The 25,962-nt window shown below is 38.0% G+C and overlaps 1 protein-coding gene across 13 annotated transcripts in view; it reads right to left on the reverse strand.

Annotated features, from left to right (window-relative positions):
• The window catches only part of ATXN1 (ataxin 1), a 516,919-nt gene that overhangs the window by 148,114 nt on the left and 342,843 nt on the right, over positions 1-25,962 (reverse strand). The window contains exon 8 of one of the 13 annotated variants that reach the window (XM_072603905.1): positions 15,553-15,608. The exons of the other annotated variants lie outside the window; for them this stretch is intronic. The gene's annotated coding sequence lies outside the window, so the exon portion shown is untranslated. The remainder of the gene's footprint in view (positions 1-15,552; positions 15,609-25,962) is intronic. 13 annotated transcript variants of the gene reach the window in all.

Below are 25,962 nucleotides of genomic sequence, written 5' to 3' on the forward strand. Positions count from 1 at the left end.
AAATGACTTGCTCAGAGTTACATAGTTAGTAAGTGTCTGAGGCTGGATTTAAACTCAAGTTTACCTGACTCCAGGCTTATAAATGTGGGTATCAAAGTTCTATCCTAGGTCCTTTTCTTTTCTCTCCATAATCTGTCATTCTGATTCTCTCCTCTATCCAGATGATGTAAAAAATCTGTATCCTCTACTCTCCATGAAGGTTCCAGTCTCTTAATTATAGCTTCTGTCTAGGTCTCTCTAGTTGGGTGTCCCAATACCACCTCCAGCTCCACATGTGAAAATTAAACTAATTAATACTCCCCCCAACCTCTCCCTCTTCTGTTGTCTCCATTTCTTTTGATAATGCCACCATACCCCCAAGCACTCAGACTTATAGCCTTATAGATAGTTATTTCGGATTCTTCCTTCTCTCTCTTTTCCACATATTCAATCAATTTCTTTTTTTTGTACTTTGGCAGTATCTTCTAAATCCATCTCATTCTTTCTACTTCTCTTTCAACTTTGTCCTTCAAGTCCTTACCTCTGCTTCACTAGGTTATTATACTAATTTCCTGCTTGATATTATTTTTTCCATTAATCCCCTCTGAAATTTAATCTCTGCAATTTCAGGCACATCACTACTTAATAAATGTTTTTATCACTTTATTTTAATCATACTACTATCTATTAAAAAAATGAGTGGCTCCCCATTTGAGTACCAAATCAATCATAATTTCCTGATCCTGGTATACAAGATCAACCAATCAACAAGTACTAATTAAGTGTAGTATATTATTAGCAATTTGATTCCAACCTACCTTTCTGGTCTGATCCTACTTCCCATTCAGATCTTTGTGTTCTAGTCAAACTGGACTAGTCTGCCATTTCCACCCTTCCTCTCTTCTCCATGCCTTTCTCCATGTTATCTGGAATGGGTTCATCTGTGTCTGCCCAAAGTCTTTCCCTTTCTTTAAGACCCAACTCAGGTACCAACTCCTCTATGCATGTTTTCCTAGTCTCTTCCCCTGTCCCGACACCCAGGTGACAACAAACTCTTCTCTCTCAAATTTCATAACACCTTGTAAGAACTTTTGCTTGGTATTTATTAAATTCTCTCTTGTGTCACAGCTATTTGAGTACATACTGTTTATACCCTTATATATGTGCTGTTGTACTGCTTGCATCTCAAATAATGCCTTTGTGTGTGTTTCAGATGCTTAATAAAAAATGTTTGTTGAATTAAGCTAATTTCAAGAATCTTCAAAAACTTAGAATCCCTAGCTTCCTTCAAAATTCAACTCCAGTGCCACCTCCTAGAGCAGGCCTTTACTGATTCCCACAGTGTTTAGTGCACTCACCATCTCTCTCCAAATTACTCTGTATTTAATTTGTGTATATTTTGCACAGAATATCTGTGTATCTAATGATTCTTCTCAACAGAACTAAGCTCCTTGAGGACATCTAGTTTTTCTTTTTGAACCCTCTACCTATCAGAGAACCTTACACAAAACAGATGCTTAATAAATGCATGTTAAGTGGAATATCAACTTACTTAAAAAACAACTGAAATGTAAATTAAAATAATTTTTGTCTATTATCTAAAGTTGTTCCAAGAATCCTTTTGAGGCTAGAGTTGGCAGTCTAGTTCCAATTTCTTGGACAGTAGCAAAAGCACATTTCTTTTAAATGTTAAAATCACATTTCTTTAAAAATATGCTATAATTCAGGTTTTGGAGTGGCCTTTTCCCTCAATTCACCTGAATCAGTGAAGTCTGACTGTACATGGGATGAATCATTTAAAACTAGAAATGAAGTCAGAAACAAGTGTTTGCACACCATTCAAAAAGATACCATCTGTATGGATAAAATGACACCTCACCGTGGGGAAAACTTAGTGAATTCTATAGCAACATTATAGCAAATATATTATAAAATACAGTAAATTATTCTTATTATCCTTTGCCCTTTAAGGATAATCTCAAGAACAGTAACAACAAAAAAGATACTATTATCCTTTGACTCACAGGGAAGGGAATAGGGCCAAAAGTCTCATTCTTACTGGGGATTTTTCAGGCACACTGAGCTAAAATGATGATGGTCATGACGAAGGAACATATGATTATCTTTTTACACATGAAATGATGTATTACTACTTGCATTAAGACAACTTAAAATCATTTGTAATAAATACACATAAATGCATATAGATAAACAAAATATCTTTAGCATATACAAAAAGTTTTATTTGTTAATTTGTCATTTTATTTATTCTCCATCAAAAATGTTACTGGCAGGTCCAATTATATATCCCAGATATTGTTAAAAATAATACAGAGAGCATCATCTGCCTATAGGTTAGGTTACATGGAAGTACAACACTAGGAGAAAATTTTCCTCACCTCCTGTATTTACTCCATGATTTTGGATTTTTTTTTTTGGGGGGGGGGATGATCCAACATATCATATAAAATGTTCATCATATAAAGAACAAAATACTTTTCCATGTTGTCACCATATATGTAATTACAAAAGCATTACTATTACCATTCTCTGATGTCATGGACTTCTTTGAAAAAAAAGGATGAATACAGACAGTGAGTAGCCCAAGCTGCCTGAGGTGGGACCCAGCTAGCTGGGTAACCCAGTTCATCCTCTCCCTTCTGTCTCCCTCTCCCCTTCCTTTGGGGCTTTGGAGTTTACTGGCTAGATGTCCCTCCCTCCCTCCCTTCTTCCTCCCTTCCTTCCCCCTTAAACCCAGTGCACTCTGAAGCTCATGGGCTACACAACGATAGATCCCTGCCCAAGCTCCACTTAATGGCTGCCTTACAGTAATATCACTAGTAACAGTTTCTGTTGATTTACTTATTTTTTCTTTTGTTCATTAAAAGGGCCATTCCTTGACTGCTTCTTAAAGAGGCTTACTCACTTAATGGGCATTACCTCCCTCTAAGTGACTACCTGAAAAGGCCAATCTAAAAAGGCCAAAGTCTCCCATTGTATCCTAGGCCATCTCCAGTTATCCTGATGAATATCTGGTCACTGGACCTGGATGGCTCAGGAGGAGAAAGTGGGGTTGGTAACCTTGCACAGCCCTCCCTCACTCAAAACAAAGTCAAGTGCAAGTCATGTCATCACTTCTCTGATGTCATGGTCTTCTTCGAAAATGAAGGACAAACACAGACACAATTACCATTCACTTTGTCATTTGTTGTTTTCATTGAAATGGTGATGAGGAGGGGCAGAATTCAATGATAAAAGAGGTCCAGAGAACCCTTTATGCAGATCATTATTAGGTTATGGTACTTCAGAAGAGAACACCCATAAGTGCTAGAGGATTATGACCTATCAAAGAATTCCTAAAAAACAAAGCAAAAGCCACCACATTGCCAGCTGTACTTGAAAGACCGGAAAGGAGACAAGGAAGCTATAATGTGCATAAACACTTTAGACAATGTGTTTTATGAATAATATGGAGCATCATATGGATCGATCCAAAGGGTAAAGCCTGAAATTCTCTTACTATAGGTGTGAAAGTGGGTTTTAACACATTTAATAGACTTTAAACAGGAAACCCCCTGAAAGAAATAATTAAAAACAACCCCTCCAAACTGGCTATATCTTTCCCTACTGAATATTACTGTTTCTGCCCAGTGGAAAACATATCAGATAACTCTGGGCTAAACCTCTTGAGGCTTTGACATTTTTCCCCTCATCTGTGCAGTGGGCATTTACTGTGTCTTTCAGAAGTCTCACAAACCCGTAATATTTACATATCAGCTGCAGCTTATTATAGAACTGAATAATGATTTCAGTGTGCAGGTTAGTAATTTGGAATTTATTTGTTGTTTAGTTGTTTTCCGGTCACATCTGACTCTCCAAGATCCCATTTGGGATTTTTGTGGCAAAGATACTGGAGTGGTTTGCCATATACTTCTCCATCTCATTTTACAGATGAGGAACTGAGGCAAGCAGGGTTAAGTGACTTGCCCAGGATCACATAGCTACTAATTGTCTGAGCCCAGATTTGAACTCAGATTTTCCTGACGATAGACCTAGAGGTCTATCCACTGCACCATTTAGGTATCCTTCGAATTTATACTTCTGTTTATAACTAATTTGTCTCAGTTACTGAGTGCTACAGCTATAAATATGCTGATCATTTCACCTCTATTCATTGTAGAGGCTTAGGGGTACCAAGAATATAAAATGAACAATATGCAAACTCTCAGCAAATAAAGATACTGATTTTTTCAAGCAGAATTCATGTAAAACATGTCAGAGACAAGAAAGGGAAACATTATCTATTAGTATTCACAGATTGAATCACAGACAGAAAATATTTGTGCATGTCATTCTACTCACAGAAATGGCATTTGGCCTAAGAGCTCCTGATGGTATATTGTTAAGCTCTTGTTTTTTAAGGACATTATTGAAGCTAAAGGATAATTAGTTAGTCATTCATAAATATATCGTCATGCTGAAAAATGACATTTGGTGATACGTTATTTCAGCAAGGCTTAACAAGCACCCATGCTGCAAATTCACAATGAAGTTCAGTGGAAATTCAGGGGAAAAAACTGAGAAAGAGCCTCATTTTTCACAATGACTTCTAGACTAGATGTCGACTAAGTATTTTCTGTGGGATCTCCATAAACAATAAATACTCATAATCCTTCAGGTCTAGAAAACTGGAACAAAACATCACATTGCACATGGATGGAATAAAAGAGCTTGTATTCTGATTTTTTTTAAAAGGACTTTCTTCAAAATTTTCTAAAATTGTAAAGCAGGAAGATATAGTCATTTCCAATGATATTCTCATTTATATGTGTGATGTGGTCTATTTGGCTCTAGGTGTGTACTTATTAATACAAAGTCCAAATTCTGGCTTGTTAACATGTTAACATGTTTTAATGTGCATCAACCATTTCTGGTTAATGTAAATTTTGAAGATCAATAAGAAACATGTAATATTGTCCTTACAAAACTGGTAAAAGTAAAAATCAGCAACTATCAACTCTAGCTGCATACATATCACACCTCTCCTAAGTTCATTTAATAAGCAAATTCTTTGTTTGTTGAAAGATTTATCATTATCGAGAGTTGGCACTTTGCATGTAACATATAAAATGGCTTGAATACTTTTGAAAAGTCCAGTGCTACCCTCAAAAAACCCACCTCCCATAGTTTTTGAGGCTGAAGGATAAAATGAAAAGATATTGAAGTCTTTCAATTCCCCAAAGAAACTTCCTGATGAATAAAAGATAGTCTAAACCAGAAAAATACTATCTAATACTTAGCTCATCTAATAGAACAAGAAAAATCCTTGTAAAGCAGATCTTTGTTAGACTGACAAATTTTTACAAGGTTCAGCATATTAAGGAAAACTAAGAAAGATACTACATTCCCAGTCATAGTACAATTTACCACTTTGGGGAAAAAAGAAGATATAGTGACACTGGATAGATATATATGATTTTTGGGTTATAGGGTATGGTTTGTGGCAAAACTTGCTCTGAGGAAAATATATTTTCATGGTAAATGGAATAGGAAATCTAGGATAGGGTCCTGTGTGTAAAACATATGTACTTCAGGAAGATGTGTGTATGTATGTGTATGTATGTGTGTGTGTATAAATATACATACATACACATATATTTAGATGTATGTGTATATATGTGTATATGTATGTATGTACATACATACATACATATACACATATATACACACTCAAATATACGTACACACACATATGTATTCCCAATCTTTTCTTCCTATCTTGGGAAAGGTTCTCTGCTCCCACCACGGTTTGAAAAGTTTTCCAGAACATAAATGGTTTTTGAAAAGTTTAAATGTAAACCCCAAGGACAACCCAGTTTCCACCATCAAGAACAGGAAGTGACACGCACTCTACTCTAACAAGTAGGCCTGCTCGGCCCAGGTCTTTTTGGGATGAAGGCCCTCCAGGAATCTGGCTGGAAAGGACAGAAAAGAAAAGCATATGCTTCCTACTGTGTCTATCTGTCAGTCTGTCCTCCTTGGCTAAAAGCCCAGGAAAAAATAATGTTTGCCAATGGTAAGCTGGCAAACACGTTTTTAAAGCTGCCATGAGGCAGACTCTTTGAAAGCCTAAGCAACTCCCATGGTGTTGGCTGGGCATTAACTGCAGCAGACAGAGCCAGAGCGCTGGTTAGAGGAAAACAGTGACTCACCGACGCACACTCTGTCTCTTTCAGTGGGACTCTGTCTTGATCGTTTGAATTCTAGCTTGCAGATAATGAGTGTTCAGTCCTTCTGGTGAAAGGGACTACTTTGGGGTAAGAAATAGGAAGAAGAACGGAAGGGAATACTTTTCAGAAAGAGATACAATAAAATATTTCTCCTCTGTACATCTGGCAGTTTCATGGACTTACAGAGCTTTAGAACCAGAAAGAACCCAGACACCATCTAGTCCAAGGGTAGGAAACCTGTGACCTCTAGGCCACATGTGGTCCTCTAGGTCCTCAAGTGCAGCTCTTTGACTGAATCCAAACTTCACAGAAGAAATCCCCTTAATAAAAGTATTTGTTCTATAAAACTTGAATTCAGTCAAAAGGCTGCACCCGGAGACCTAGAGGGTGTCCTCGAGGCTGCAGGTTCCCCACCCCTGATCTAGCCCAATCTCCTCATTAGCTCACAATCATATAACAACTTGAGGCTGGCAAAACACTTTTCTCATATCGACTGGCAAAGCAGACAGAACAAGCTATATCAATTCCCATTTTAAAGAAGTTAAATGATGAGCCTAAGATCACATGACTCATTGGTTGTCACCCCCTCACTTTCTTACCTTACTCACACATCCCCCCTCATCCCGATCTTAGGAAGAGCCTTGAGATTCTATTCTGGTTACCATTAGCTGGGGTTCTCTACAAGGAAAATACAAAGAAGGATCATGCAGTGAAAATATTGTTGGGTTTTTGAATCTGGAGCTCTTGGGTTCAAATCCATGGTTTCTTATTTCAATTAACCAATCAATAAACATTTATCAAGTGCCTACAATGTGCCAGGCACTGTGCCAACTGCTAGAGATACATAAAGAGGCAAAAGACAGTCTCTGACCTCAAGTAGCTTACAATCTAACGAAATAGACAACGAGCAAACAGTGTGTGCATGCGTGCGTGTGCATGTGTGCGTGCGTGTGCATGTGTGCGTGCGTGTATAAGGAGCTATATGTAGATAAATAGTAAATAATTAACAGAACAGAAGCACTAGAATGCAGAGAGGGGTTGGAGAAAGTGTCTAGTATAAAATGGGATTTTAGTTGGAATTGAATGGGACCCAGGGAAGTCAGTAGGTGTGGCTGAGGAAGGAAAGTGTTTCAGGCATGGGGAACCACTAGAAAAAAGTTGTTTTGATAACCCCGAGTCTCTCTTTCCTCTCATTTGTAAAACGAAGGGACCTCTAAGGTCCCCTTCTGGCTCTATAATCTTATGCTTTTGTGATTCTGAGAACATCACTTAACTTCCTTCTCCCTGTATCCTTAGAGTACTTATTTCTTTAAATCTTCCATTAAGCTTATCCAACACTATCTCAAAAGTATTTCTCTTTTTCGTAAGCATGTCCACAGCATCTAGACTGTGATCTCTTGGACAGAAGGGGAATTAAGTTTCTCTGAATCCCTCAGTGTATAACACGATGTCCTGCACACAAGTGGAGCTCAGTAAGTATTTGCTGATTAACTCAAATCACTCTGTTCTTCTATGATCATTACTCTTCCTCTGCTTCCCAATGTGTCATATGCAGAATGTTACTTGCAGACTGGCTACAGTGGGATATGTAAGTGAATAAGGAAAAAGGCAACTCTACACGTGCCCATCCCTATTTTTCTAACTCACAGCTTCTCATTCAAGCTACCTGATGAAGGTATAAGGTTGTGGATCATGAAAGAATAGCCAATCAATCAACAATACAAGCGATTGTGGCAATGGTGAGTATAACTAAGGCAGCAAAGCAGATAGAACATTGGTCCTGGAATCACAAAGAACTAAGTTCAAATCCTACCTTGGACATTTTTAGCTGTATGTTCCTTAACGTTTTCTCTGCCTAGGTTTCCTCATCTGTAAAATACCTACCTCCCAGGACCAAATGAGATGATATTTGTAAAGTGCTTTGCCAACCTTGAAGTGCTATATAAACACTGTTACTATTATTGTTTGATATGATCATTTTATGTAATAATTTTACATATTTCAATAATTTAACAATAATAATAACTAGCACATTATGAATTCTGGTCTATGTGCAAGAAGTAGCATAAAAGACACTGCCTGGGAAATATAAGCTTGGAAAAGAAAAGGGCTAACTATGCAAAGGAAACCAGACAGTCAGCTGGAGCACTGTCCAAGACCTAGAAGGAAGACTTCCAACCCAGAAGAATGTGGGTCAGCATCAGAGAGGTAGAGGATTGGATAGGGTTTGATGTGCATCACTGAAAGGAATACCGACATTAAGGGGCTTTTAGTTTAAACTGTCATTATCCCTTTTGTCTACATGCTCCTTGATCATAAGGGAGTGAGCTATTATTCTTCTTGGTGTTCTCAGCAGGTACATAGTAGGTGCTTAATATATGTTTATTGATTTGAATCCCTTCATCATTATTTGGATCTTGATGGTTCAGAGTGAGTGTAAATAACAACTGTTTCCCTCTTGGCCATTAACCCTGAGGGTCCTTCCCCTCCCAGACTTGACTTTATTTTTCTTGACTAAGTAAAAGAAGTCATTCTTTGCTTGATTTTTACCTAGCCTTAATCACTGAATGGGTGTTGCCTCAGATAAACTGAGACCTGGGAAAGACTTTAGGTCTAAAAGGTCAAGGCTTCCCATTGCATCCCATCTCCAGTTGTCTTGACCTATATCTTACCACTGGACCCATATGGCACCAGAAGAGAGAACGCAGAGGCTGGTGACTTTGCACAGCCCTCCCTCACTCAAGTCCAATTTACTCACAAGTCGTGGCTTCTCCTTTCTTATGTCATGGTACTCTTTGAGAACAAAGGACAAACAGTGACTTGAATCAGAATAAAAGAAGGGAAAATTCTTCTATACTTCTCTCCTGTATCTTTCAATCTTCTTGTATTTCCCCAAGGGGTTGTTTAGAGTGTTGATGCGTATGGTTGGGAAGTTATTGTATGTAAATTATATTCAACAAAGACCCTGAACAATTAAACAATGGATCTCTCAGGGATTTCATGTTTTGCAAATATGAAAACCTCTTTAGTCTCCTAAGGAGTAGGGCAGCTAGATGGTGAAGTGGATAGGGCACTGGGACTGAAGTTAAGAAGATTAATTTTCCTGAATTCAGGACCAGCCTCAGATATGTACTAATTGTGTGACCCTGGGTAAGTCATTTAACCCTGTTTGCTTTGGTTTCCTCATTTGTAAAATGAGCTAGAGAAGGAAATGGCAAACCAGTCCAAGAAAACTTGCCAAGAAAACTCCAAATGGGGTCATAAAGAGTCAGATACGACTGAAATGACTCAACAACAACAATCCTTAGGAGTAGAAAATCTGCAAAACGAATATACAAACATGCATGCAAATGTAAACTATGCTATCCCATTGAGTCTGTGATTTTATCACTATATTTCCCTTGATGCTGCAAATGGCAACCTATTCATACTTGTCATCCTGTGTTCCTCTTACTCATGTCATCTAGAAAAATCGACCACACAAGCTCACACCCAAACATGCTAGTGACTTTCTTCTTATGGATACCAGAGATACAAACATTTTGTTCAAAACTAATACATATAAACATTAATGTACATAGCGACTTTATTTTACCAGGTTTTATTTTAATGACAGGATTTCTGAGTTCTTTGTAGAATTCAGTGAGAAGAGTTCTGACAAGTCGGAATAAAACAAATCTGACAATGTGACTATGGCCTAGGTTAAAAGAACCCTCTCTCCTTGTGAACCTGGATCATATGATTAGTACTTCATTTTACAGGTTCTTTTGTGTTCAGGCATTTTCTTCAAAATGCCTGGTGCTATTTTTTGAGACAACACAGGAGAAGCCAAGGATAATTTCTGCACCTGCAGCTGTAATGCTAACAGAAAACCGTTTGCAATGTTCTATCACTTAAACTCTATTTTGTTCTGCCTGCCCACTTTCCAGGAATGTCATTATTTAGCCAAAAGCCACAGAAATTTTAATTCTTTGCCAATCTGTAACTAGGTTCTAAAAGCCCACCCAGCTCTTGTAGAGATTGGTCTAAGGGTGACGTGGATTGTACAAATCTCCTATGGAGAGTTCCCTTACAGATAAACTGATTTGGAATTGCCAGCTTGTTCTCTGTCAACCTAGATTGTACCTGCTGGTAATTCCATTTCCCTAACACTTATTGTACCCAATATAAAATGTAATTAAACTTTCTAAAAATAAAAAGGGAGATTATTAGTGAGAAATCTTCCAAGATACCTGTGAATACTGTAGGTGAGAATATAAGCTCTCTTTGTACTGACTTGATTACAAAAAGGAATTTGACTTGGTACAGCAACAAAACATAGTTTTAAAGGCTATTCTGCAACAAGGAGTCTCTCATGAGAATTTTAAGAAGGCACAGTATTCATTAATAAATACAGTCATGCTCACTTCTTTTTTTTGGATGACATTGTGTGAATTTGCATCATGTCCTAGAAAAACAAAAACACCCCAGCACTTAAATGGTCTACTATGTGCCAAGCATTGTGCCAAGGGCTTTACAAATATTATCTCATTTGATCCTCACAAGAACACTGGGAGGTAGGTGCTATATCTATCCCCATTTTACAGTTGAGGAAACTGAGGCAAATAGTGGTCAAGTGATTTACCCAAGTTAATATTAGTAACATTTATATAGTACCTATTACATGCCAAAGCACTATGTTAAGTGCTTTGCAAATATTATCTCATTTGATCCTCTCAACTACCCTGAGAGGTAGGTGCTATTACTATCCCCATTACAGAGTTGACTAAATTGAGGCAAATAGAGGTTACATGGTTTGTCTACAGTCACACAGCTAGTAAGTGTTTGAGGCTAGATTTGAACTTAGATCTTCCTGACTCGAAGTTCAGTGCTCTATTGACTCTGCCACCAATGGCTTTCTCCATGAGATCCATAATGATTCACAAGAGAGCAGCCTACCAATCCATACAAGAAAAAAACCACGTTTATGAAGAAAATGTCCTGTCTAGTTCACAGCATGATGATAAGGATTATGAAGACAATTATCCTCATCATCACAGGTATAAAAACTTCCTGATCATCTATATGGCAGAAAGAAGTCCAGCACAACAAAAACACAAGCTTGATCAAATGCAAAACAAAGTTTATATTCAGCTATATGATGAGTGACAGCTTAATGCATACTTTTGACATGATAAAATGGATACCAATAGATCTAGAAGTTATGCAAACAAAAACAAATACCATGTTGACAAACATAGGCACCCATCTCCTAAGACTGTTATAGAGAGAGAAACACTCTCAACCTCCCACTCCAAAAAGAGAGGAGGAAATGGAAGATTGGTACTTGTTCTTACAACACATAATAAAACTAGTTTAAAAATATTCAAAAGTTTTTTGGAACAAAATAGATCTTACTTCACACAGCAAGAGTAAATGATGATATGAGGTACATGCTACTGGATCTGCTGACTGTAGCCAAATATGGTTTATCTCCACACTTGAGCTTATGTAACAGCTAAGGTACAGAAGTGGAACCAACAGGCAAACTCCATAGGTAACATTTCACAAACTCAACCAACCATCTGTTGATGAAAAAGCATGAAACAGACTAGAAGTATAGAGTGAGACACATTTTCAGGCAATCAGTGTGTGGATTTGTTTAGCCTGCCTACACTTGTTACAAAGAGAGGGAATTTTCTTTTTTGGAGGTGGAGGGGAGTGGTGATAGTGATGCCAAAAAAATAAAGAGAATTAATGAAATATATATATTTTTAAAAATGCACAGTAGGGACCAGAAGGAAGTTCAGAAGGGGACAAAGATAAGAAGAATGAGGACAGAACTATCATGTTAAAGTTTTTATTTTCAATCTTTTTTTAAAGAAAAAGTACTAAACAAATGGCTTAATCATGCTGATATGAGTATAGAAATGGCAGCATGTATAATATCAATTCAGAATGAGGTCACTAGAAATTGCAGAAAGGTTATCCTTAAGGAGCCAGTAATTTTTAATATGAGCAGATTATGCAATGAAATGATAGAAATTCAGCCAAATGTCACTGACATTGCAAGAGTTTCGCATCTACCATACATACCTAGGAAGACACAATGAAATGGATAGACTCACATACCAATAGCTCATAACCTAATTTATTGTTTTTGTTCAGTCATTTCAGTTTTGTCCAACTCTTTGTGACCACATTGGGGGTTTTCTTGGCAAAGGTACTGGAGTGGTTTCCTTCTCCATATTGTTTTATAGATGAGGAAACTGTAAGTGAGTAACCCAAGGTCACACAGCTAGTAAGTGTCTGATGCTGGATTTGAACTCAGGAAAAGGAGTCTTCCTGACTCCAAGACTGGTACTCTATCTGCTACATCACCTAACTGCCCATGAGTTAAACACATACATAAAACATGCTTCTGAGCAGTCTATATTCAAGTCTACACTTAAGTCAGTACCTAATAGAAACAACTGATATATCTTTGTACTTCAATTATAGATTCTCAAGTGACAAATGAATTGTACTGGAACTAGGGCATCTTTGCAGACAGAATTATGACCCATAACCACCTTGACAGAATATGGATCCATAAAGATTTAAGAGTAATGTTTTTAACACATGCAAAATACTTATAATAATTTATAAACTATTAATCTTTTAAAAAAGCTTTCAAAATTTAGATACCCACTAAAAGAAAGTAAATTCGTGTAGTTAATGAAGCTAAGTACATATTATCCCTGTCATCCTCTCTGCCACTGATGTTTTCCTAGAAATGTCTTCAGAAGAAGAGCTTATATGCCAAATATTTTCATTCAGTTCTTTCTAACTGTACAAACGTCTGCAGAACTTTAAGTACAGAAGAATGATAGCAGGATAGCAACTTCCCCTTGAAGTCTTTCTATCTGAACTATATCAAAAAGATGTGAAGTACAAGATCACAGTGACAAGGACGATAACTAAAGTTTTGCAACGTGTTCTGCACATCATATTTCATCTTCACAACAACCTTATCAGGTTAGTATTACAGGAATTATTAATTTGCAGATGAGAAAACTAAGGCTTAAGTGATTTGCCTACCTTGAAGTTAGAGACTTGCCAATTGTCATATTAACAGAAAGTACAGTTTTCATTGGCCATACTGGTCAAAGAAGTAATTAGGCTGAGTGGCTGATAGACATGCATAATAAAGGTAGGAACTCTGGGCTACATGGGAATAGAACAGTGACCTTGCCTCCAGCCTATCTTTTGTTCAGGCTCAAATTCATTTGCAGCTAAGCCAGATCTTGGCAGTATATAAGCACATAGGGACCCTGAGCTAGAGAGTTATCTTTAACAGCAGACTTTGATCTCTAGTTCAGACACGGGATGGAAAAGGAAAGCCCAAATCTTTGCTGTGAGGGATTTCTACAGTGGTGGTTGTCAGAAGGATATAGCGGCTAACTAAAGAACTGTCTGCCTGCTCTTATCAGGAAGACTTTTTAGTCACTATACCCTAAAGCTATGAACCTATGACATACTGAGGTTGAGACGGCTTGACTGACCCTAAAAATGAGTCCAAAAGAGAAAAGCAGTGATCGACGCCCCGAAAGACCAGCAAAGCAATGCGCCAGTGGCAAGCAAAGTGCCTAGAAGAAATCCCATGGGCAGCAGGCTCAATGAACCTAGTGAAGCAACCCATCCAGCAGTGAAATCGTGACAAGCAAGATCAGAAATAGTAGCATGATGACATTACAAGAAGACATTAGGGGGCCTGAAGTTGGGAGGTTATGTGTGGTTCTTCCAAATCTATCTTTGATCCTCATGCATGATTCTTATACATGTTCATCCTACCCACCCACAGTGTATATATTTGAGAGAGGGTGCTCCTTAGTTTAAAGGATGCAAAACTTCTTAGTATACTATTTCATTAAGTATATTTGAACAAATTTTGTCTTCTGACTAGAAAAAAATAAAGACACTGGTGTGGGCTTGTAAGCTATTGTAAGCAGATGTGAACCCACATGGTTCACTGAACATTGAGGTAAACACTCCAGTGTCTCATGTTTGAGAAGGTGTTATTATAGGTGCTATACATACTGTCACATTGTCAGAGGAGGGTATTCAAACACTGGTGATTCCAATGTGACTCTCATAATCTTAACTTCAGTAAAATTTCTCTTACACCATACTGTTTCTCATGGAGTGATGAGTACGCCCGTGAGTAAGTCTACTTATTCTTCTCTTTTGGAAAGGTACTGCAGAGAGGCCAGGAGATGGGTTCAGAATCTGAATCAAAGGAAGAAAGTGGGCTAGACTACATTTGGGAAGTTGGGTGATGTTTTCAGCAACTCCAAGCCATTCCCTACCCCCAGAACCCCACCATTTTACTACTAATATTCTCTCAGTATTAGCTGTGGGTCACAGAACACTATGACCTCTTAGAATCCAAAATTGTGGGCAACAATTTTGAATGACAATTTGTGAGCTGCAGTAGATACACAGTGGCTGTAAGATGAAGCATACTGTCAACAATGACACATGTATACAAGAAGTGTTCTAAAAGATATTATCAAGGAATGCCCAACTAGGAAAGGGGATCCATGGTCATGTAGTGAGAGTCAGGGATAGCAGATGGATTACTCAAGTGTTACCCTGCTATCCCCTGGAAAGCTAAAAAAAGAGACCTGATATAGAAGTTTTAATCTTGTTTTGTGTTATTGACCCCTGTGGCAGTCTGGTGAAGCCTATGGACACCTTTTCAGGATGTTTTTAAATGCACAAAACAAAACACATAGGCTTAAATGGAAATTAATTATATTGAAATATTAACAAAAATATAAAAAACAGTTCATGAACACCAGGTAAGAACCCTTGACCTAAGGAAAGCTCTTTAGTATATTGGATATGTCTTCTATGAAGGATTTATAGCAGAAGGTGGACAAAAATAGCATAAGACAAAAAGGCATCAATGAGTTTCAGGCTGATGAAATCCTGGATTCATTAAAATATTACAATAAAAACCAAGAAAGGCTGCAGAAGCTGGGGCTCTATGGCACTTAAACATAGGAATAACATGGCAACAATTTCCATTCATGTAGGTGTCTTCCCTACATGATGCCAAACATTTTGATATCTGGACCATAGAGATGATCATCTGAATCTTTTGACTTCTTTTCAGTGCATCCGCTGAGTTTTTGATAGATTGGTGTGGTTTATTAATGATGTGATCTCTGCACCTTTGTGGTAGCTGCTTCTCAGAACTAAGAGATGAGTTCAGCAGTGAGTATCTGCCAGTAGAGCCAGCCAGATAATATACAGTGGACAGAATGTTGGACTTGGAAGTCAAGAAGATCTTAGTTCAAATCCAACCTCAGGTACTTACTTAGCTGCATGAACCTGGGCAAGTTATTTAATCTCTCTCAGCCTCAGTTTTCTTATCTGTAAAATGGAGACAATAATAACACAACTCACAGGGCTATTGTGGAAGTCAAATTAGATAACATTCAAAACACTTTGTAAATTTTAACATGCTACATAAGTGGTAGCTATTATTATTTTACAGTATGAGGGATTCTCCTTCTTATACTATCATCAATCCTCTGCTACTGCTAAAGGGCAGACAAGATTTCACTTGGCATCTGAGCCACTGTGGCACAGTCAGTGTTACCATAGAGGTGGTACATCATCTCATGCCAGTTCCTTGTGCATAGTCTATGAATTCTATAGAGATTCCTTCTCACAAAATTATGTAATGATTCCACATCTTGGTCCATTCAGTACTCTAATGTGATGGGCATCTGTGATGGAATCATATCCAGAAGGACCTGAAATGGTAACGAGTGCCAAGAAGACAACAACACGTGCTACAAATGCCAACATTATACAGAGCTAGCTTGTGACTCTTCGATAATTATAAATTTCTAACCACTGGGCACTGGAGATGATTTCTTTTGTTTAAATGATACCAGTCTTTTCCAGGCAACAAATAAGGCACCTTCTCTTCACATTGAAAAAGCAAACGTTTACCCCTTCAGCCGTACAAATTATATAGGATTGAAAATAGTCTAGCTGAAAGCAATGTGGCATTAGTAATTAGACTTCTGTTGTGTTTTTTTCCTTTCCCATAGCAAACATGAACAAACTGAACTGAAAAACATTTGTTCAAAAGGTTAAAAGGTTTTCTTCCCCTTATCTGCTATTTAGTTTCGCTCTCTTTTTTTCTTGCAAAGATGCCCATGATGTGTTTCCTTCATCAACAGAAACCATTCTAAGTAACAAGTCAGCAACAGTGGTAGCTGTTTCTCTCTGCAGTGTCGCTAAGACAATCCTCTCATCTCGATTATCAAATGTCAAGCTGTATTTAGATTTCTTTTAATACAATCTACAATAGACCCACTGTAGTTAATGAGTACTGTGAAAGCCCAATGTACCAACCAGCATGCCAGACTTCATATAACACCCAGACTCTATGCTTACTAATTAACTTGTTGGAAAATGAGCCTTTCCAAGTTTTGTGGGTGGTTTAAGAAGCATCTTAATCCCACTTTAAAACACAGCTAAAATCACCAGGCTGGTCCCCTGTCCCTACATCTCTCTCTAGTTCTGGCCTCTTATCCTCCAACTGCAGAATTCAACAAAATCCTGCTCCAGGAACAATGCACTCCCAGGCAAAGTACTTAGGAGGATCCCAAACTCAGGATGCCACCATTACTTGCCTGTCCCGCTCTGCCCACAGGGTGTCAATCACTCTTAGCTCTATTAATGGATTTTAGATGTCATTTAATTTAATCAGTTCTTCAGATATGGAAGCTAAAACCCAGAGAGGAACATGACTTATCCAAGATCACAAAGGAAACAGTAAATAGCAGAACCTATATAATAAATCTAGGTTCTTCTACAATATTGTATTATCCTGGTTTGAACAAATGGGCTCCTTTTTCTTGGTCTTCATGACCATGTTCAGTCCTAATAACTAGAAGTCTGTTTTATTCCTCTGTGCCTAAGTCCTTTTCTTTAAACCTTATGTTATAATATACTTTCTCGAGTACTGAGGATCTGCTTTGCTCTTAAACAGTGTTACCAGACACAGCAGTCTTAAATTAGATGCACTACAGCAAGTTATTATTATTGTTACTGAACTTTACATGTGTAATATTTTACATACTATAAGACATTTTCTGCACTGTACCTCTGTGAAGCAGCACATAAAGTATGATTCCCATTTCCAGAGGAGGGAACTATTTTGCTCAGTTCTGGTTGCTGAATGTTTAGATGGACATTGATGATCTGTAGAATGTTCCAAGAAAAGTAACCAAGGAAGTTGAGGGTCTTGTGTTCTTGTCAAATAAGTGATTTACGTAGCTTGTTAGTGTCAGAGCCAGCATTTAAATCTAAGTATCCTTACCACAAGTATAGTACTACGTCATGTTCCTCTCTGCTGCACTTCTACCCCTGAGCCCCCCATGCTTTCTTTCCCTATTATATGGAGTGTACATACAGAGGGGTGGAAGACATGAAAAGGAACATGACAGTCCCTGTCCACATAGAATTTAGTACCAGATACAATACATGCAAAATAAACACAACACAAAATTTCATGTGATAACTACATCAAAGACACATAAATGAGGAGCTAGATGCAGACTAAGCCCATGTGGTGGGGTCCCTACTACCACCTGCTGTCTACCATCCTTCTGTCTGGATTTCCCACAGATTGCCCTCAGATTACTGCAGATGCTGTGCTCCTCCTGCCTGGAAGGGCACTCACCACTGGACATTATCCCCTGCTTACCTGAATTAAGTATTGAAATGAAAAAAAAATTAAAATAAACAGTTATTGCTCCCCTTCCTCTCCCTACCATGAGATTTTAAAGATACTCCTTCCTATCAAGAGATTGTATCAAATGTATTTAAGGAGTCTGTCTATAGCAAACCTTCCTCCAGCTTACATATTTCCTGTTCTCATGCCGTGTGATCTATTCTGATCTCATTTTACCACATAGTTTCATAACAGCATGTAGGTTTATTATTTTATTATTTGAGAATGCCAGATAATTAATTCATGGCTTTATTAGTTTAGAACTAAATAATTTTAAATTGTGATCATTAGATAGGGCTTCAATCAGAGTTTTGCTGTCTAAGGTATTATGTTTTCTTTTTTTCTTAAAAAAAGGGTTGGTAAGCAAATGAATCGTGTAGTGTTTGCACAGTTTTGTAAACAAGACAGTCTAGTGTATCAGTGCATGTTTATTCTACTTAGGCACTCAGATAAATGTCTTTGGCACTACCTGTTTAAATGCTGGCAGGATGTTGACTTCAAGAGATTCTTACCTAGACACTGCAGCAAATCTTGAGCAACAGTTGGTTAGCCTAGAGCAATTAGCACATGCACTTAAAAGTACATAGCTATTTCACTTTTTCTATATGGGCAATCCCTCACTGAGACAGCTATTAACTGTTTTAAATTGTGAATGCATATTATCATAGAAAGAGCATTCAAGAAGTAACGTGAAGGAAATCATTAAGGGCTAGTGTGACTAGTAAATAGAGAAGGAATGGATAATAGAGAGATGGACTTAGTATGTTCCTATGATCCACAAAACACTCAAAGAATTTGTGAGGAAGGACTTTTGGCTGGTTGGGTTGGCTATGGAGGACTTAAGGAAGGACATGGACAGAAATTACACAAGCACAAGAGGAGGAGTCATGAATAAGTTTGATGTACACTGGAGAGTGGAGGGAGATGATACAGCAAAGCATCAAATTCTGGTGAAAAACCTTCCAGGCTATGCCACAAAAAACCATGATGTACCTGAAGTAAAACAACGTCCTAATATTATATTATGACTCAATTACTCTGGTTTTATGTTTCTGCTCAGGCTTCTACACAAAGTGTTTCCTGAGCCCACTGCCTCCACAGCTGCTCACTCCTACCTTGCATTTATTTTGTCCATATTTGGTATATATGTTTACTTGGACATGTGTTTTCTCTCCAAGACAAGAATGTAAGCTCCTTGAGGGAGGAGATTTGTTTATCTTTGTCTTTGTATCCTTAGAGTCTAGCACACTGCCTGGCAAATAGTAAATATTTAATAAATGTTTGTTCATAAACTGGGAAAATTTACTGAAAACTCCAAGTTGAAAAAGCAGTGGCATGTTTCCATCCCCAACTCCTTAAGTGGGAATAGGGACTGCTCCATCTAAAGTTATTTACAGTGATACTCATAGCATAGAATCAGGGCTCCAGATATGAGAAGATATGAAAATAATTGGAGAAAGTTGTGTGAAGAAAGTTATGGGCAAGGGACAGGGATTTCAGGAAGTCAGAATATAGAGTTATGTGAATGCAATCTGCACTGCCCTCCATTACTGTCTCTAACACCCTTTTCTTTTCTTCCTAAGGTACAAAGATTAGGGCAGATGCTTCCCTTTATATTTTCATTTGCTGCTTCAGAGAAAAGTAGAATTCAGAGACAGTGGGAAAAGAAGAGAAAGGGAATTCCTGGTGTCTGGGACCCATGGGGCTGAACTGCCTGTTCTGTGATGGTTGTGTCCTCACAAAACTCACAGGATGGCAGAGCTAGAGGAGATCTTAAAAGATCACTGAATCCAGCTTCCTCCTTTTACAGGCCTAATAAAGAGACTGCCTTCATTCTCTCATCCACATGGATTTTTACAGTCTGAATTCTTTTACCTTAATAACCTTGGTGCTTATAATTCCTGAGACTATATATTGCCCAGGATAATGTTTTACTCATCCTGTATTAATGGCATAACTATGTAATAAACCAACAAGTCAAGCCTTTGTGGGGAGGGAACCCCCTTCAGTTGTGTCCTCCATTAGATGAAGAGCTCTTTGAGGGCAGGGATGATTTTTACCATTCTTTTTATCCCCTGCACTTAGCATAACGCTTGGTACATAATTAACATTTAATAAATGGCTGTGGATTTGAAAAAAAAAAAAACCAATTGTCTTAGCAGGAAAAAAAGGTTTAGAATTTTAAATACAGGGAAATAAGATATTCATTAAACTCATCAACACAGGTTGTAACATCACTCTAAAGTTATTATCTATACAGCATAATATCCTTTCTTTCAAATTTAAGACTTTTATGCTTGGCTGGGAATTTTGACAAGTAAATAGGATGAACCACATCAATATAGAATTGAACTAATTCACAAGCTGAGGTCCTTTGGAGAGCAAGGGACAATGGAAACTGAGTGAAGAACCATGGGGGAACCACACTGACCTGTATTTTACCAAGGATAGGAATGAGAAGAGGAAGAGATGAGCCAGTCATTCACCATTTATTAACACCTATTGCCTGCATGGTACTGTACTTTATAAAAGTTACATAGAGTTACAACAGAAAAAGATATAGCATCTTTCCCATGAGTATCTTCTCATTTAACAGAGGAAACAGAACCTATGTGGCTGGAAAAAATAGTCAGACATGTAAATATGGACTTTTAGTTATAGCTTTTCATGAGTTAGGAGCTGAGAAGTATCAGAATCACTGGAGTAAAATGGCACTATCTCAGGAAGACTTTTATGAATTAAGTAGTTTCTGTGCAATAAACTGGAAGGAAAGAAGGGAAACCGTCACAAAGGAGGTAGGAGGACACTGGAGACGCTGGCATAATCAAAGTTTGGAGGTGGGACCTCAAGTGGTGAACTGTGGTTGGGGAAGCAGGTTTATTTTTCTGGGGTGCAGACCAGGAGCTGAGAAGTGCCAGATGATGACTACAATTAGGTAAAGAGGGGGAGGCTGATAACTATTGGAACCCTTGAATACTCAGTGTTCAATTTAATTGGATCTGAGAGGCAATTATGAACCATTACACTTCTGTGAAGCTCTTTGATGTAACCAAAATGTGTGAGAAAGAAGTCTCACTGTAGTGTGCAGGAGAAAAGGAAGGGAAGGTTATCAGCAGGAAGACCAAGAGTGAGATAGTTTGTGAGTCATCAACTGTTGAAAAAGGTTAAGGAGAAACAGAGACAAAGAGAGACAGAAAGAGAGAGACAGACAGATAGACACATAGAGAGACAGAGACAGACAGAGAGAGATAGATTGCCAGAGACACAGAGAGGGAGAGAGACAGAGACAGGGGAGAGAGGGATAGAGGGACTGAGAGACTGAGAAACAGAGAAAGATGTCTAGAAAGAGACAGAGAGTAAGCTCTGAATAAGTCACTGAAAATTGTGCACAAAGAAGGTGGGGAAAGTGGAAAAATATTTCTCAGTCATGCTTGAGAAAGAGCAGTAGCTTCAGAATATGAAAATGCAAACTACTTGGTTTTCTAAGTTTCTTTCTAATCATTCCTCTACAGAGACACAGGAAAAGGAAAAGAAGTGGAAAGAGGGCTAACTGAGGTGTGAAGGTTAGCAGACAAAGGGTAAGTACATTGGGAAGTTTATTTTATTGGTGAAAGTAAAAAAAATAATAATAAATGTATGGTCCTCTGCTTTTTTAATGATCCCTGAGGGCAGAGCCTATTTTGGCATTTCTTGGTATCTCAATGCTTAGCACCATGCCTGGAACACAGTAAATACTTAATAAAAGCTTGATGATTTACGCATTGTTTTTTCCAATCATTTATTCCTTGTTTCTTCAACAAACATCCATTCATTTAACAAGCCTTACTTGAGTGCCTACCATGTACTAACACTGTGCCAGGTCCTAGAGAGACAACATGAAAAATTGTGTAGTGCCTCTTCTCAATCAATCAATTAATCAATGACTCTTGCCAGACATTTCAGATACAAAGAAAGGGCAGAAAGGCAGGCACCGGCGCACATACACATACACACACACACACACACACACACACACACACACACACACACACACACACACACACACACACACACACACACACACACACACACTAGTCCCCAGATGAAAGTGGAATAAAGTACAAAGGATAAGTCTAGGCAAAGGGTGAGGGGAAAAGAAATCTAAGGATAAAGAGAAAATTTCACCTGAGGCCAACAGGAAAAGGCAGAGAGAGGAGGCAGAAGTGGGACCTTGGAGGAGGCAAGGGACTTCAACAGAGTGAGAAATAATAAAGGAAAGGGAATTCGTTCTGGGTATGGGGGGTCATCCTGACCAAGGGCACACAAAACAGAGGCAGTCTCATTTGGACAGGATACAGAGCACAAGTGAGCAGCATGGGTATGAAATATATGATTAGTACATAATTGTCAGAGATAGCAGTCAGTTCCTGAATCAGATTAGTCTGCTGCCTATCATAATGTTAATTACCTCAAAAGCTATGTCCTAGTACAAAAAGAAAAAAAATCAATGGAAATTCCTTCTAGCTGAAGCCACAGACAACAATAGAAGCAGCAGAAAACAAAAAGCAAACAGCATTGGTTAAAAAGGAGACTAAGACGCCCACACGCCTCTCGCATTTATTTCCCTGGCTATGGAGGAGGTTTCTTGATTAGTTTAGATTTTAAATGTCGCTATTACCAAAAAAAAAAAAAAGGCTAAAAATAGAACCAAAATGTACAAGATGAGCAGAAAATTCCCATGACACAAATTACTAATCTGAAGATAATGCAGTGGCAGGACCAGACGCTAGCATGAATCAGAGTTATTCTACAACTGCAAAGCTCCCTACCATCAAAACCACAGGGATGGGCTGCCCAATCACCAGGGTCAGATTTTTTACATTTCCTCTCATGGCTTTCCCAGGTTCTATTCTTACTTCATTACACACAAAAGAGGGTGTGGCTAAGAGAGAATATTTTTAATGACTGCATGTGAGATCCTACCAGCCTTAACCCCTCTTCCTGAAAGAAACAACTATACAGTGAAGTCACTTCAGGAGAGGACCTTGATTCAAAGGCCACTACTTACAAAGCTCTCTTCCTGCAGTCTCTTCAAATAGAATTCAATGTAGATCAACCGTCCATTATTCAAGGACAGAGTATTTAGCCTATTAATTATTCAGGTTTGGCTTCTGCCCCCAATTTTTCCTCCAGGTACCTGCCCTTTAGTTATTCTCATTTTTCATTGGCATCTCTATCATGCCAGGAGCAAGCTGGAAGGAGAAAGGGAAAGTTGGGAAAAGAAACCATTCAGATTTACTATTAGTTGTTAATAACTCTGTTTCTTTAATGCCAAGAGTTCTTAACTCTTGCAAAGAACAATTAGAGGAAGAAGAAATTAAATTTATTCGCTAAAATGGAGTTTCAATTATTCAGGTTATCACTATTCTTCACTAATAGTTATAACAAAGTAGATGATGGTTTAAATTTATAAGACATTGACCGACTAGTCCCCTGGTTCTTAACCTTGTTTTGTGTCAGGGACTCCTTTAGTCATCTAGTGAAAGAGTCTATAGACTCCTCAGGATAATTAAATACATAAAATAAAATAATAATCAGCTTATAAAGGAAACCAATTATGCTGAAATGCAATTATCAAAACATTAAAAAAAACATTCACAAACCCACATAAAAATTCCTTGTTTAAACCAATTCCCTTCTTTATTGATGAGAAAACTGGGACCTAGAAAGGTCAATTGACTTACTGAAGGTTTCACAGATGGTAAACTGCAGAGCTAGGTCTCAACCTAAGACTCCAAATCCAGGAGTTTTTCCATTACACAATGCTCCATGGGGTAGGGGTGGGGTAGGAGTATCAATATATTCATAGCTAGACTAATTCAACATTTATTTAGGTGACCAATGCAATTTCCTAGCCCTCTTTATTAAATATTTAACTGTAATGATAATTACAGTAATGGTGGCACCAATTACAATAAAAATGTAGAATAACTTGTCTCCTCTTAGCCCTAATAATAACAGCATAAAAAACAAATATATGCTAAGACAAAAGTCTACAGTGATAATTTAGTCCAGGATATGGTTATTACTTCACAAACAGGAAAGACTGTCAAGTTGTTATCAAAATAACAGTGTGTTTTTAAAGGAGCCACTGTGGGCTTACTGAACAGTCTTTAGAGCCGTAAGAAAAGCTATGTTTCGCTTTGGCTACATGCTGAAAAGCACATCTTCACATATGCTGTTTGCCAATCAATGCAAAGCCAGTGAGCTGAATGAGTCAAACTTCAGTGCCATTTCTAACAGGATGGCTGTTAAGAGCACGCTAAGTAAATGCCAGCTTCTAAACAATGTAGTTTACAAAATGTAAATTCCTTGCAGTAGAAGAACTAATTATGGAGCCACTGTGAACATCAGTGCCTGAAGAGTTCTTGAACTAAGCTAAAGAGAAGGAGCAAGTTTCCAAGGGAAATACAGAGAAGAGAAGGGCCGAGACGATGACAACATAGTCTTCATCAAAGAAGCTCTAAGCCCAGCTCCACTGCAGAGACTCCCCTGCTCATGTTACTTTGTTCCTTGTTTCTAAGACTTGGGGTCAAGCCACATTTAGGCTTTTTTCTTTTTGTTTGTTTGATTTTGGTAATAAACGTTTATGTTGGAAATGTTTATTGGTTGTCTTGGTTGCTAGCAGGTGGCCTGACTCAAATAGCCAAGAAGTGAGCTAACTTCAGATAGTCCTAGATTTATTTGTATGGGGATAAAGCATGAGCCTTAGAGATGAGTTATTATAGATATGTCTCCTTGATTGAACTTGGTCTCTTTGTCCTCAATTCACACAAGCAGTACATAGGTAAACCCAGATGCTGTGTGTATATATGTGTGTGTATACATATGTATGTATATATACACACAGAGATACATACATATATACCTAAGAGTATATGTTGAATTTGGCTCCAACAGCAAGGGGGAAACAATGAATTACAAAGAATGAAATCACCTTAAATTGCAGAGCTAGAAAAAAATTTGAAGAAGTAAACTAGTGCACTCTACTCACTTTGAACAAGGGAAAAATTGAACCAGTCCAGAAGGTGCTATCTCAAACAGAAAGATAGAATGTATCTTAAATATATGTGCTTAAAAATAATCAACCAGAAGTAAAATCATCTGGAGCTCAGGTTCCTGCTTCATAAAATGAGAGGGGTTGGACTAGGTAATACCTTTTTAGGCTCTAACATTCATGATCCCACTACATAAAAACAAAGTCTAGATTGTGAAGGAAGGCATGCTTGTCTTTAGCAGGAAGAAAAAAAGGGCTATACTGCTCTTCACAGCATGATTCTCAAAGGGGTGATGGTGGTGAATTTGAGGCATAAGCAACAGGTCTGGGGAAACAAACACTTTGAGGAAGGATGATGAAAGCTAACTCACATCCCACAGATAACTCACGTCTGCAAACAAAGTCAGCCTAGACCACAACACTTGTGCCACAAAAGGGAAAATGGAAATCATTTGTTGGGAACAAGTAGATTTGATCTTTTTTCCATTTTATTTTTACTCTGTTTACTGTGGTGCCCTATAAAATAGAGGACAATGGATTGAATATTTCTATGACCTTACGGTGGTATACAGATTGTAGAAACATTCTTCTAACAGGCTCTAGGTAGACTTTAAATATACTTTATATAACATGAATTGAGTAGGTCGTCATCCCTATTAATGAGATTGGAAGAGTGCCAAAAGAGGCCCTCCATTCTAAAATATCACGTTTAAAAATAGTTGGGATTATATATTATGAGTGATTATTTCCCTTGTACTAAACATTGTCCTTCCCCTGGGTTCCTCTTAAAACACAATATTTCTTAGAGGGGCCACACATTAAATTCCTAATTTATCAATGTGATTGAGTTTATTATACTGCAGATGAGACACACTTGTTAGAAAGGGAGGGGGGTGGGCAGAGGAGTTCGAGGATAAAGATAGGATGATGAAAGCAAA

Source organism: Notamacropus eugenii, chromosome 4, assembly GCF_028372415.1.
Source record: "Notamacropus eugenii isolate mMacEug1 chromosome 4, mMacEug1.pri_v2, whole genome shotgun sequence".
Classification (NCBI taxonomy): Eukaryota; Metazoa; Chordata; class Mammalia; order Diprotodontia; family Macropodidae; genus Notamacropus; species Notamacropus eugenii.